Raw genomic sequence first — 12,247 nt, forward strand, 5'->3', positions numbered from 1 at the left:
AGAAATCCCAGGTGCCATCAGACCCCCGAACATACCTACTACCTAATACCAGTGTAGTACCACAGAGTTGATACGTTATTCTGGGGTTACTGCTTCCCATATGTAGTACTTTACATTTGTCAAAGTTAAACTTCATTTGCCACCTCTCAAACCATCTGCTCAAATTTTCTAGATCCTGTTGCAGAAGCGTACTGTCATTAGTGCCCTTAACAACCCTGCCAACCTTTATATCGTCTGCAAATTTGGACATTAAGCCTGATATACCATCATCAATATCATTTATAAATACAGAAAACAACAATGGACCAACACTGAACCCTGAGAGACTCCACTAATAACATTAGTCCACGAAGAGCAGTGTCCATTGATTACCACTCTCTGTCTTCTCCCCCTCAACCATCCCTTTATCCATAGCAGCAATTTGCCTCCAATGCCACACTGCTCCAATTTGTGCAGCAGTCTTCCATGTGCAACAGTATCAAAAGCCTTTCTAAGATCCAAATATATGATATCAAAGTTATTCCCTGCATCCAGTTCCTTTGTGGCCTCATCATAGTATCCAATCATGTTATTAGTGAAGTCTCCCATGGTTCGGTGTTGGGTCCATTGTTGTTTTCCGTGTTTATCAATGATACTGATGAAGGTATATAAGGATTAATTTCTATGTTTGCAGACGATACGAAGGTTGGCAGGGTTGTTAATGACAGTACGCTACTGCAACAGGATATGGAAAAGTTGAGCAGATGGGCTGAGAGGTGGCAACTGAAGTTTAACATTGACAAATGTAAAGTACTGCATGCAGGTAGCAGTAACCCCAGTGTAACGTATCAACTTGGTGGTACTACACTCAGGGTAGTGGAGAATGAAAAGGACCTGGGAATAATTGTGCAGTCAGATATCAAGTTTTCTGAGCAGTGCAAAAAGGCTGCAAGAGTAGCTCATGGTGTCTTGTCAATGATATACAGGAATTTTGCTAGTAAGGATAAGGGAGGATTGTCTCCCTTTGTATAAGGCAATGGTCAGGCCACACCTTGAGTACTGTACACAGGTCTGGTGGCCTCATTTTAGGAAAGATGTAGAGCTGCTGGAACGAGTACAGAGAAGGGCAATGAGATTGGTGTTACCAAGAAAGGCTTAAATTCTGCAAATTGCAGCTTCTGGAGACTAGGTACTTCTGTGAGGCGTTAAGGCCTTGAATGGATTAAACAAGCTCGATGCTAATGGGATTTTTCCTCTTGCTTAGATTACTCACCTGAGGGGGCACAAATTCAAATTGAGGAAAGACAATTTTAAAATAGATGTGCAAAAATTCGCCTTTAGCCGGCAGATGGTTGATAGCTGGAACAAACTTCCATCTGTTTAATGGAGGTCAGCAACTTAAATAAGTTCAAGGCAAACATTTGGAGTGAATGGTTGGGTGAAATGAGAAGGGTTTTTTTTTTTACAAGCTGTCCTGAGATATTTGATCACAGTTGATAGTTTCAGCAAACTGAGTCTATACAGGGTGTTTCAGTTAAACGTTTCAGAACTTCTAAGAGGGGTAAGGTACATCCTGACAACTCGAAATCATATAGCAATGTGGGGTCGGAAATGCTTTCCTGAAGCGGTATTGTACACAGAATTCGTCGTGCGATGTCGTGCAGCACAGATTCGATTTTCGGTCAATGTATGGGCCGGTATTATGGGAGATCACCTCATCGGACCTTACCTGTTACCGTGTCGTCTAACCGGACCTATCTACTTGATCTTTCTGCAGCAAGTATTGCCACAACTTTTGAGAGATGAACAGATTTCTGCATTGACGCAACACACAATGTGGTTCCAATACGATGGAGCCCCTGCCCATTATAGCGGAGATGTTCGTAACTACCTGGATGTCACATTTGGTCAACAGTGGATCGGACGTGGTGGTCCCGTGCGTTGGCTTGCTCGGTCACCCGACCTATCATGTCTTGATTTTTATTTCTGGGGTCATATGAAATCGCTAGTTTATGAGACCCCTGTTGACAATGCTGAGGAGCTGGTTGCAAGAATCGCAGTAGCTGCCGAAGAAATTCGAAATTCGCCTGGAGTATTCCAGAATGTTCGGATGTCCATGCGTCGGAGATGTGAGGCGTGCATTGTAGCCCGTGGAAGAAACTTCGAACACTTACTTTAATCCATGTACCTTTTGCTTCTTTTCATGTATCATTAAAACGATTTCTCACTTACGGTCTCTTTTCTTTATGGTGCTTCTGTGTAAAACACCGCTTCAGGAAAAAAAGCATTTCTGACCCCACATTGCTATATGATTTCGAGTTGTCAGGATGTACCCTACCCCTCTTAGAAGTTCTGAAACGTTTAACTGAAACACCCTGTAGAGTCTACATAGGGTCCAAATATATTACTTCCAAATTTTTAATCTGGATTTTTATTTTTTTAACCCTCTGTTATTGATGCCCTCAATTTAAAAGAGATGCTTGCATGGCAGCTATAAAATGCCCTTTTTCATGTTAATTTTTTTAAAAAAATTAATTTTTAGTTTTTCTACTGAATTGAAAATGGTGATTTATTAATTACGGTTTGCTAAACTGAATTTAAAAATGTCAAATGAAAATAAAAAAGGAAACCAATGAAAATAATAAAGAAAATTTTATTGTATATTTTGAGTGTCACTGATCCCAGGATTGAAACACAAACACACTAATGACATATGGCACATGTATTTTTGTCAGCTCTTCGTGTTTAGCCAGTGAAACCAAGCACTACAACAAGAAAAAAGATAAAATGTTTTTGTTCATCTGGCATCTGCTGAATGCAAAACAAAAAATTTTAATGTTTCATAATTCATAGTATACTGAAATGATAACAGAAAATACTGCATAGTCTGCTAAGAGAATATTGGTGGACAAAGGTACTTAAAGAGGATTTGATTTAAAAATTTTTAAAAAATTAACAGAAAAATTTTTAAATGTGACATCTGTCAGACTCCATACTAGCAAAAGGTTATCAGCAACCTCTGGTCTCTGTGAAACTCCGTCCACCAGTGTTTTGTAAATGTCCTTTAGCATTAGCATTAATAGAGGCACATGATGCAAGAAAGCAAGCTTATGCAGCATCAACCAAAAAAAAAAAAGCTCTGATTTCATCCCTCCATTCATTCCAAATACCTGTCCAGCTCAGCCTTAAATAATTTCCCGCCATTCTGCCTTCAAAATGGTGACCAGTTCAACTCCGTTTTTGGGTGTCTCTCCGATAATCTAATTCATCCCGAGGGTTGTTTACAGGCGTGAGGTCAGTGCTCTGTGCTGGCTAGATCAACTTGTTGATGCTCATGTCCTCAAACCAGTCCATCACAATGCAAGAAGTATGATATGGACTATTGTCCTGCGGATACAGGTATGGGCCTTCCCCAACATAGGTGATACATTGACCAGGATGTCTAGGCACCAGCATTCATAGTTTTCCCAAATAAACTAATGGTTCCAAGCCAAACAATGAAAAACAGCCCCAGAACATCAAGCTGCCTCCACTGAACCACACTGTTAAGATGATACCTTCCGGCAGGTAGCTTTTTCTTGGACATACATAAAACCCGGGCACTGCTAGACCATGACTCATCACTCCAAAGCACATCTTTCCACTGGTCTATGGTCCACAAATTGTTCAAAATATAATTCTTACAGCTTGTAAACAATCAATGAGCTATAGAAAAAGAAAGCCATACTATGTTCCATGATGGTCCTCGGACCTGTCACAATTAAAATGACTAACGAGACAAACAAGAAGAGATTTTCAAAAAACAAAGAGAGAGACAGATCACATCCTATTTTAGAAAATGTTGCATGAGGAAAAAAGCTTCTTGGGAGCATTTGGTGAACACTCAGGGAAACAGCGATCCTTGGGGTGCTCATATATAAATTAATAAATAACAAAATTCCAACTGGTGAAGTGTTTGTTTCTTTTCAAACTTCTGATGATCAAGAAACCTTATCTTGGGAACCAACCATGAATAGAATTCTAGATGTCATTATTCATCAAGATGAAGAGGTATGTACTGATCCAAAACTGATGGACATCAGGATGAAAAATGTCGATTATTTAGGTACACCTAATGGACTTCCTTTTACTTTTGAGGAGATAGACCTTGCTATCAGGTCCATGCATATGGGCAAATGTCCTGGTCTCGATGGCAGTGAAATAGAAATATTCAAATGTGTATGAAAGACTGTACCTGTTGTCATTATGACATTATTCAATTCTTATCTTAACCAAGGTATCTTCCCTTTAATCTAGAAAGTTGCTATCTTAAAAAGTCTCCTCGAAAATCCACAGAAACCAGAATCTGAACTGTCATCATATAGGCCTATTGCTTTGCTCCCTGTTGTGGGTAAGACGTTAGAAAAAGTTATAGCGAGTTGTCTTTTGGCCACTTATGTCTCTTAAAGGACTCTCTTCACCTTCTCAGTTTAGTTTTAAAAAAGGTAGAGGAACTGAAGATGCCACTGCTTCTTTACTGGAGATTCAGCATAAAACTACAACTATACATTTGCTCGGCCTCTTTGTAGACTTCAAAGGGGCCTTTGACACCCTTCAGTGGCAAAGTGCCCTGGAAAGATTCCAGGAAGCCAAAATTTCTAAACCATTAAATATATACAGCCTGTTATTCAGCTACTTCTCATAGCATTTATTGATTGTTAGGAGTGATTCTAATCAAGTGTCAAGAAATGTCACCAGAGGTTGCCCGCAGGGATCCATCCTTGGGCCCGTGTTGGAATTTAGTTTTCAACTCCTGGCTGAACAAACATTTTGATGCGATATCCATGATCGCATACACAGATGACCTGACCATCTTAGTCAAAGGAAATTCCAGGAAGTTTCTTGAAGAGGTAGCCAATGTGGTCTTACAAGAACTTGCTGTGTGGTCAGATGATGATCAACTCCAAGTATCTACTAGTAAAACATCTCAAATGTTGCTGAAAGGTAGGTCAGACAGAGGGTGTCCTCCTAAAATTAAATTTAAGTGACAAGCTATTAAATATAACTACAAAACACTTAGGAATCATTTTGGATCGTCTTACCTCATGTAAGATATATTAAGGAAAAGTGCAAGTCATTACTTTCCAAGCTGAGACAAGTCACCAGTGAGACTGGGGCCTTAAGAGTCACTCTTTGAGATTATACTACTGCATATTCTTGTCTATTATCACTTATGGTGCTGGCACCTGGGAATATAGAGTGACCAAGTGTGCAATAACTAAACATCTTTTGCAGGCAAAGCATGCTGCTCTCTTAATAATGATGAGAGCTTGTAGGATGATTTCTACTGTGGCTTTGCAGTTCCTGACAGGCAGGATGCCAATTCAATATGAAGTCCAATATAGGTATTTGAAATACCATTTGAAAAAAGCACATCCTGCTTCTCTTGATAATGTGGAACTTGATTTAAGTGCTCCAATAACAATTGCACTAAAAAGATTGCACTCTATTTATGTTGATAAGTGACAAGTTGATTGGTCTGTGCCAGAGTTGGGAAAGATTACAAAAGAGTATTTACCAAACATAAGGGAATTCAGGAAGAACCTTTGTGGTTTTCTCCTGGATTATACAAACATTCTTATTGTCTAGCCGTGGCAGTCTAAAATGCAAGCTTTGTAAACTCAGTCTGTCTCCTTCCCCACTTTGTCTTTGTGGGGGCGAGGAAAATGTGGATCATATCCTCTTGGAGTGCCACTATTACACTGACTTCAGGAATGAATACAATTGATCACCGGTTTTCTTACCAGGGACGATAAATTCTTATTGATTCAATCACAAACTACATTTAATGCTTTTAACTTGTTTGTGACACATGTATTTAAGCATCAAGAGAAATTGAGAACTGCTATTTTGGGATAGTTGGAACTGGGATAAATTAAATGGATGTGTTGAATGTGTTTGCCAATGTGAAGCTGTAGTCTCCTCCTAATGTATCTTATATGACACCGTATCCCATGATTTGACATGTTTATTGGATTTTCATTTGATACTACTTTATTACTAGTCATTTGTCTCTCCCTATAATAATGACTGTCGCTGCTTTCATAGTGATTGAAAGAAATAATGAGTAACTATGCTGTCTTCTTTTCCATGGCACATTGGAAATATTCTGTTAGAAGAATAGATCCTTGAAGTTGGATAATCTTCTATGTTGGGACATGTATATAGTGTATATAGATAGATTTTAGTGTGTCAACAGCTTCCTGTGGATGGTCTTCAACTGGAATGCTGTACAACTTTTGTGCTGAACTGTTGTGCCAACGACAACCAGTTTCCAAACAAATAATAATCTATCTGTTGATGTTTATGGATGGTACGCAGTATAACCTTTGTGCTGAAGACTATATATTGTTTCAAAATGCATAAAGTTTCTCTTGCTTTCTAATTCCATGGCATTATGTCACTGAACATTGAGTGTTGCATCATGTTGGGAGTATAAAGTTTTGATGTCCTAACTATCTAGGGTTGGGAGTATAAAGTTTTGATGTCCTAACTATCTAGGGGCTCACATCTGGTGAGTATGGGTTTGGCACACCCAGGGTCCTGAGCTGTATATCATCATCCTCTCTTTCTTGGTGATTCCCTTCTACTTCTGGCTCTTGTTCTCTCTCTCTCTTTCTCTCTCTCTCACACACACACACACACACACACACACACACACACACACACACACACACACAGGGTAACTCAGAATTTTTTTTTTTTTTTTGGCTAGTGCAGCAAAAGCCTCAGGCTTCCTTGCACCATACAGCTAATTATAATAATAATCTGCAGGGTTGGAACATTGTAGTGTAATTAATATGCAAAATTGTGTTTTCTTGGGATTTCTGTTGATGATTTGTTGACTGGTGTCGATTTCTGTTGTACTGAACATGCTGGTTTCCCCATTGAGTTGATGGGATTGTTAATGAGGTATTCAACTTTGTTGATGGCGCTGGGTAGATCCCATCATCTGGAAAATTAAGTGACTATATCTAGTTGGATAAGGATATACCTTTCAAGTTAAGGGGTTCTTTGAAGAAGATCCTAGATGATTGCCAATCCTGGACAGGTCAGGATTCTGCTAATTCTAATTATAGGATAGGATTATGCCACAAGAAATGGCAACTCTTTTACTGAAGACTGCTTCCAGCTCCTTTTTCTCTTCTTTTATCTTTGATAAATTGCTCCTAACTTCTCTTTACTATGGCAGGTCCCTTGATCTGGCCCCCCTGCTGTACTATTCTTTCCTACCCTACCCATTCTCAACTATTACCACTATATTCTCCTTTCTTTTTCCTTTATTCTGTCTATCCTGGAACTCTGTTCTTGTATAGACAGGATGGCAGTAGATCCTGGCCACCTCCATGTGGAGGGGATGGGGGGGACTTGTTGGTGACCAGGTGTTGCCACTTCCCATCTGCTAAGAGCCAGGTACTGGCCAACAACACTACAGCAGAACATATCATAATACCTACACATCCAATACACTGCATACAAATGGCCGGCTTTGGCATAAGCTTCAACACAAGTACAATAGCAGCTAATGGGGAAAACCCTGGGATCTGCCACAACACATGAATATCCCCTAGTCTATGGTCCAAGGACAGCATGCCTTACACCAAGCTAGACAGCATTTGGCATTAGCCAGGGTGATTAGCGATTTGTGGACAGCTGCATGACTGTGGCAAACAATATCACATGGGGTCCTGCACAATGTACTGGTGCTGACATGTCTCCATCAATAACACAACCTGCATTCTGAGCAGGCAATTTTTTGCAGGGCACTCAGCACATTCCTTAAGCTTCAGAGGTTTTCTTGTGATGGTTTCAGTACCAGTCCACTTCCATTTGCAAATCACATCTTCAATCATCGACCAAGGGATCTTCAAGGTTGTAGAAACATCATGTACAGACTGGCTGCTTATGTGGTTCTGCATTCTGAGCTGAAAGTCTGTTAACTCCGTTGATAGCAGTGTCTTCATTCACAATTGCACTACTGTCTTCTAAAAAGGCCTACGAACATATTTCTAGCTGTGTCTGACATGTGGTGCTTGGGTGGGACATGACCAACTATCAACTGAGAAGTGTCTGGATATTAATGATAGGACTGTGTATTTTGTTTACTTCCTAAACTGTGGTTATTGTCAATACTGAAATCTTTAGCATGAAAGTAATGGTTTCATCAAGGTGTGCAAGAAACAAACTAATTGTACGCCAACCAAAGGCAGATATTGTTGGGATATCAGAGACGTGGTGTCACACAGATATAAGGGATGCAGAACTGCAATTTGGGGAGTACAACGTCTACAGAAAGGATAGACAGGATAGGAAGGGGGGAGGGGTTATGCTATTAGTTAAGAAACACATAAAAACCAAGGAAGTGAAGCCAGTCGACATCGCTGGACAGTGCAGTGTTGAGTCAGTTTGGTGTGACATAAGCATTGGGAGATCAAAATTGAGAGTAGGAGTGTGCTATAGGCCTAATGACTCTGATGAGTATAATAAGGAACTGTACAGGGAAATAGTGGGCTAGTAAATCAGAGTCTTATAATGGGAGATTTTAATTTCCCAGATATTGACTGGAATTTGGGGGCTGGTTACTCACGCACTAGCAGGGCTTTTGTGGATTTATTGGATGATTGTTTTCTACATAAGCATGTTCGTGAGGCAACTAGAGGGAGTAATACTCTTGATTTGATTATCAGCAGTGATTCTTCATGCATTAAGAATCTGCAGATAAATGAACCACTAGGTGGCAGTGATCACAGTGTGCTGAAGTGGGATTTACTCAAAAAGGTAAATACCATTAGGGGTAAAGGGAAGGGTTATTGCTTCCGTAAAGGCGACTACGATGGACTGAGACAGTATTTAAATTCTATACAGTGGGACCAACTGATGATGTTACCAACAGCAAATTCAAAATGGGAAGCATTCAAAGAACTTATCTTGGAAGCTACTAGGCTTTACATACCAACTAAGAAATATTGTTCAAGGTTTAGGCCAAAATGGATGTCAGATGAACTAATGAGGCATATGGCAGAGAAGAAAAATGCATGGGATACTTACAAATTAACACATGACACAGAAGCCTATGATAGATACAAGTTGATATGCAACCAAGTTACAAAGGAGGTTAGGCAGGCGAAGGCAGATTACGAGAAATCCTTGGCAAGGGATGCAAAGAAAAACAGCAAAGAGTTCTTTACTTATGTAAACTCTAGAAGGAAGGGGATGAATCAGATTGGTCCACTTGATATTGATGGGTCAACTGTTGATGATCCTGCTCAGGTAGCTAACAAACTAAATGAATATTTTGCATCGACATTCACACATGAGGAGTTATTCAGCAAGGGGAATGCCAGAGGTGTATTCAACTCTAGCAGTAAGCTACAAAATCTTGAAATAACTGGGAGTAAAGTGGAGGAGAAACTGTTGAAGATAAACACAAGAAAGGCACCCGGGGTGGATGGGATCTATCCAGTTATATTAAAGGAGGCAGCAAAGGAAGTAAGCAAACCCTTAGCCATAATTATGAGAGCTTCCTTGGACTCAGGGGAGGTACCCATAGACTGGAAATGTGCAAATGTGACCCGAATTCACAAAGGAGGATCAAAGGCTGACACAAGTAATTATAGACCTGTGAGCTTAACTTCTGTTCCAGGAAAATTAATGGAGGCACTGGTTAAAGAAGCACTGCAGGATCATTTAGACAAGACTTCAGTTATAGCTCAGACACAGCATGGTTTTGTTAAGGGGAAGTCTTGCCTGACCAACTTGATTGGATACTATGATGCAGTCACAAAAGAACTGGATGCAGGAAATAACTTTGATATTATATACTTGGATCTTAGAAAGGCTTTTGATACTGTTGCACATGGAAGACTGCTACACAAATTGGAGCAGTGTGACATTGGAGGCAAATTGCTGCTATGGATAAAGGGGTGGTTGAGGGGGAGAAGACAGAGAGTGGTAATCAATGGACACTGCTCATTGTGGACTAATGTTATTAGTGGAGTCCCTCAGGGCTCAGTGTTGGGTCCATTATTGTTTTCTGTATTTATAAATGATATTGATGATGGTATATCAAGCTTAATGTCCAAGTTTGCAGACGATACAAAGGTTGGCAGGGTTGTCAAGGACACTACTGACACTATGCTGCTGCAACAGGATCTGGAAAGGTTGAGCAGATGGGCTGAGAGGTGGCAAATGAAGTTTAACATTGACAAATGTAAAGTACTACACATGGGAAACAGCAACCCCAGAGCAACGTATCAACTCTGTGGTACTACACTGACAGTGGTAGAGAATGAAAGGGACTTGGGGGTGGTTGTGCAGGCAGATATGAAGTTCTCTGAGTAGTGCAGACGGGCTGCAAGAGTAGCTCATGGAGTATTGTCAATGATATACAGGAATTTTTCCAGCAGGGATAAGGAGGTGATTATTCCATTGTATAAGGCAATGGTCAGGCCACACCTAGAGTACTGTATACAGGTCTGGAGGCCTCATTTCAAGAAGGATGTAGAGCTGCTGGAACGAGTACAGAGAAGGGCAACAAGATTAGTGAATGGAACAAAGGGGTGCTCTTACAAAGAAAGGCTTAAGTTTTGCAAATTACAGTGTCTGGAGACTAGGCACCAGCGAGGTGATCTGATAGAGGTGTATAAAGCCTTGAATGGTTTAAGCATGCTCAATGCTGATGGGATTCTTCCTCTAGCTCAGAAAAATCACCTGAGAGGGCATAAATTCAAATTGAGGAAAGACAGATGTAGGATAGACGTGCGGAAATTTGCCTTTAGCCAGCGGGTGGTTGGTTGGTGGAACAGACTTCCATCCCTTGTGGTGGAGGTTGATAGCCTAAATAAGTTTAAGGCTCAGCTGGACAGGTATTTTGAACGAACAGAGGGGTGAAGTGGAAGTGGGGTTTTTTTTTTTTTTTTTTTGGCTGATGCTGCATAAGCTTGCTTTCTTGCATCAAATGCCTCTACTAATGCTAATGCTAACCAATAATTCACTCCAATCCAAAAACAAAAATTTATTTATAAAGCATATATATATATATATATATATATATATATTTTTTTTTTTTTTTTTTAATTTTTTGAAAGTATTTGTCCATACAATAACCAGAATATGTATGGATGTGCATGTTTAAAATTGAGAGCATAAGTCTTGAAACTAATGACATTAAGAGTAGGAGATCTGCAGATTTAGTTTGCAAGTACAGATCAATGTTGAAAAAAAGTTGCTAGTTAGGGTTATTTGAAAGCGTCTCCAATTCTGCCCAGACATGGGGATGTAATACTCTTGATATGATTAATCAGCAGTGATTATTCATGCATTAAGAATCTGCAGATAAAGGAATCACAAGGTGGCAGTAATCACAGTGTACTGTGGGATTTACTCAAAGATGTAACTACCATCAGGGGTAAAGGGAAGGGTTTTTGCTTTTGTAAAGGTGACTGCAGTGGTCTCAGACAGTTTTTAAATTCTATACAGTGGGACCAATTGATGATGTTGCCAATATCAAATTCTAAATGGAATGCATGATGATGTTGCCAATATCAAATTCTAAATGGAATGCATTCAAGGAATTAATCTTGGAAGCTACTAGGCTTTTCATACCAACTAAGAAATACTGTTCAAGGTTCAGGCCTAAATGGAATTCAGATGAACTAATGAGACTCATGGCAGAAGAAAAATGCATGGGATGGATATAAATTATCAGCAGGAGATACAGATGTCTATGGTAGATATAAGATAGTTTGTAATCAAATCACAAAGGATGTTAGGCAAGCAAAGGCAGATTACGAGAAATGTTTGGCAAAGAACACAAAGACTTCTTTACTTATGTAAACTCTAGAAGGAAGGGGATCAGATTGGTCCCCCTTCTAATTGATGGTTTGATTGTTGATGATCCTGCTGAGATAGCTGACAAAAACTGAAAGAGTATTTTGTATCCACATTCACACATGACGAGTTATCAAGGGAGAATGCCAGAAATTTATCAAACTGTAACAGGGAGCTAAAGAATTTTGTAATAACTGAGAGCAAAATGGAGGAGAAATTGAAGTTAAATATAAGAAAGGCACCTGGGGTGGATGGGATAAATGATGGCCCTTAGTCATGATTATGAAGGCATCCTGGGACCCAGGAGATGTCCCCACAGACTGGAGATGTGCAAATGCATCCCTAATTCAAAAAAAGGGGATCGAAAATTGACACGAGTTATTATGGGCCTGTTAGTTTA

This window comes from Mastigoproctus giganteus, chromosome 9, assembly GCF_048544385.1.
Source record: "Mastigoproctus giganteus isolate SK-2022 chromosome 9, ASM4854438v1, whole genome shotgun sequence".
In the NCBI taxonomy this organism is placed as follows: Eukaryota; Metazoa; Arthropoda; class Arachnida; order Uropygi; family Thelyphonidae; genus Mastigoproctus; species Mastigoproctus giganteus.